Genomic DNA, 3,608 nt, shown 5'->3' with positions numbered 1-3,608 from the left:
TCGACAACAGCTATTTTTTTTTTTTACATCTTTATTGGAGTATAATTGCTTTACAATGGTGTGTTAGTTTCTGCTTTATAACAAAGTGAATCAGTTATACATATACATATGTTCCCATATCTCTTCCCTCTTGCGTCTCCCTCCCTCCCACCCCTCTAGGTGGTCACAAACCACCGAGCTGATCTCCCTGTGCTATGTGGCTGCTTCCCACTAGCTATCTATTTTACGTTTGGTAGTGTATATATGTCCATGCCACTCTCTCACTTTGTCACAGCTTACCCTTCCCCCTCTCCATATCCTCAAGTCCATTCTCTAGTAGGTCTGTGTCTTTATTCCTGTCGTACCCATAGGTTCTTCATGACTTTTTTTTTCTTAGATTCCATATATATGTGTTAGCATACAGTATTTGTCTTTCTCTTTCTGACTTACTTCACTCTGTATGACAGACTCTACATCCATCCACCTCACGACAAATACCTCAATTTTGTTTCTTTTTATGGCTGAGTAATATTCCATTGTATATATGTGCCACATCTTCTTTATCCATTCATCCAATGATGGACACTTAGGTTGTTTCCATCTCCTGGCTGTTGTAAATAGAGCTGCAATGAACATTTTGGTACATGACTCTTTTTGAATTACGGTTTTCTCAGGGTATATGCCCAGTAGTGGGATTGCTGGGTCATGTGGTAGTTCTATTTGTAGTTTTTTAAGGAACCTCCATACTGTTCTCCATAGTGGCTGTACCAATTCACATTCCCACCAGCAGTGCAAGAGTGTTCCGTTTTCTCCACACCCTCTCCAGCATTTATTGTTTCTAGATTTATTGATGATGGCCATTCTGACTGGTGTGAGGTGATATCTCATTGTAGTTTTGATTTGCATTTCTCTAATGATTAATGATGTTGAGCATTCTTTCATGTGTTTGTTGGCAATCTGTATATCTTCTTTGGAGAAATGTCTATTTATGTCTTCTGCCCATTTTTGGATTGGGTTGTTTGTTTTTTTGCTATTGAGCTGCATGACCTGCTTATAAATTTTGGAGACAAATCCTTTGTCAGTTGCTTCATTTGCAAATATTTTCTCCCATTCTGAGGATTGTCCTTTGGTCTTGTTTATGGTTGCCGTTGCTGTGCAAAAGCTTTGAAGTTTCATTATATCCCATTTGTTTATTTTTGTTTTTATTTCCATTTCTCTACGAGGTGGGTCAAAAAGGATCTTGCTATGATTTATGTCATAGAGTGTTCTGCCTATGTTTTCCTATAAGAGTTTGATAGTTTCTGGCCTTACATTTAGGTCTTCAATCCATTTTGAGCTTATTTTTGTGTATGGTGTTAGGGAGTGATCTAATTTCATACTTTTACATGTACCTGTCCAGTTTTCCCAGCACCACTTATTGAAGAGGCTGTCCTTTCTCCACTGTACATTCCTGCCTCCTTTATCAAAGACAAGGTGACCATATGTGTATGGGTTTATCTCTGGGCTTTCTATCCTGTTCCACAGATCTATATTTCTGTTTTTGTGCCAGTACTATACTGTCTTGATTACTGTAGCTTTGTAGTATAGTCTGAAGTCAGGGAGTCTGATTCCTCCATCTCCGTTTTTTGGAGAATAGCTATTTTAAGAAGATACACAGGTAACAGGAATTAACACAAGGTACTAGGATAAATTGATGACACAGTTAACACAACTGGAATTCCTTTTGGGTTGGGGGATTAAACTCATTACAAAAAAAGTGCTTTCCATGCATAGTGTTATATCCATGCTGCCATGTCACCAAAAGTAGGCTTGCCAAGGCAAGTGAAGTGTACAAATGCTCCAGCCTCACAAAACTGCAATCAAGTGCAACTATAAATAATACTGAATAAAGTTTACCATCTCACCAGTGAATAGTACTTTCAAGGCATTCAATTAGCCTAAGCCTTTTCAGTATTCTAAGCTATTCACATTGACAATCACCTTCATTGTAGTGCTTGCTACAAGGGAGACATATAACTAGTTGTTTGGGCTAAAATATAACGGGAAGGCATTCCTTGGGTTCTACATAAAAGTAATAGTTTAATGGCAATCTCTGATAGGCTGCTTACATGAATGATATTTCCTTCGTTCATTGTGTTGTTAGGACCCAGTGGGAAGAGAAAGGAAAAAAAAAAACCCACCCAAAACCTAATACTATTCTAGTTGCCTGAGCTGGTGTAACGGAAGCTCCTCAAGATCCAGATGGCACTTGACTTTGATTTCACAGGGTTTTCCTTCAAGTGAAACTACTACATTGCCTCTCACTTTCTCTCCAAGTGTCAAACGGTCCTTTATTATCATCTAAGCCATTTTCTTGCCACTCATGTTATTACCTCTAAATTTCTTTTTAGTGGCATCTATAGAGCTAGCATAAATCATCTTTTTAAAGGTGCACTTTCAGAAGCCCAGAATATAAATACTAGGTCTTCTTTCTTAGACTCTTTTGTTTTCTATGTGGCATCTTATTATCAGCAATCATTCCTAGGTAGCAACTTCACAAAAGGTGCGTAGGGGTCCTCTACAGTATCACCAGTGTCACCCACCAAGATCTGTTTTGCCTCCTCTACAATTACTTGTCTTCTGTCATCGCCTAAACAGAAGAGAACAGCTTTCTTTTTTCGCTGTCTTGTGTAGAAGATTACCTTACGTTCCTATCATTAACAACTTTGATGACCTCATCATTCACTATAACTCCAGAAGCCAGTTTCAGAGCACGCACGTGGAGTAAAATCAGGATGCCGGGCCATGGGAGGAGCTCCGAGGTCCCTTTCGCGCTCCTGGCCACACCCCAACACCAGACCCCCGCCCTCCCTCCCCCGCGGCAGGGCCGGCGGGCAGGTAGAAGGAGAGCAGAAGGGCCGCAGCGCCCACCTTGGAGGCCACATTCCGGTTAAAATGGCGGTCTCTGGCCCGGGGCCGCGCTCCCCACCCCGGGGGCCCGCAGGCTGCGCGCCTGCCTTACCAGGAGGCTGTCGGCTGAGGCTACAGCGGCGGCTCAGGCTCCCCCTCGGTGGTGCCGTGGGGAGAAGGAGGGGCGGGCGGGCGGGCTGCAGTGAGCGCGGGGCACGCCCTCGAAGAATGTTTGCAGTGAAGAAAATTAGCGTCATGGACCTCTGGACACTTAAGATAAAGCGCACGTTTTTAATAAACTCTGGTGTTTAATTATTCATTTGACTGAAAAAAAACTCCAAGAAGGCAGTTATGTCTGTGGCCACCCCAGGCTCTTAAATGTATATTGAAAGAACAAAATTTGCTTTTTAAAATATCTTAGAGGCAGTAACAGCAGTACCAAGCATAAAAAATTTAGTGCTTAAAATATGCAAGGGTCCAACTCAAACACGTTATTCCTTAAAAATTAGAATAACAACCAAAGAGCTGTTTGTTATTCAAACAAGAATAAATAGATATATTTTCCATGTTTTTATCTATATTCTAACAAAAAAGAAAAGCTATTTTTTATTCATATTCTTTGTAATATTTAGATTATTAAAATCATCAATGAAGTAGGAAAATATTGTAGTTAGATAGGAGATACCACAACACAAAGTATGGGTTAACATTTCTTCATTTCTAATAGTCCTCAATATTTC

The 3,608-nt window shown here is 40.6% G+C and overlaps 1 pseudogene; it reads right to left on the bottom strand.

The window, feature by feature from the left end:
* Window positions 1-2,172: 2,172 nt before the first annotated feature.
* Window positions 2,173-3,125, bottom strand: LOC132426323 (cofilin-2 pseudogene; annotated as a pseudogene).
* Between the last annotated feature and the right edge of the window lie 483 nt (window positions 3,126-3,608).

This window comes from Delphinus delphis, chromosome 5 (genome assembly GCF_949987515.2).
Source record: "Delphinus delphis chromosome 5, mDelDel1.2, whole genome shotgun sequence".
Classification (NCBI taxonomy): domain Eukaryota; kingdom Metazoa; phylum Chordata; class Mammalia; order Artiodactyla; family Delphinidae; genus Delphinus; species Delphinus delphis.
This window is presented reverse-complemented; position numbering and strand designations above follow the sequence as displayed.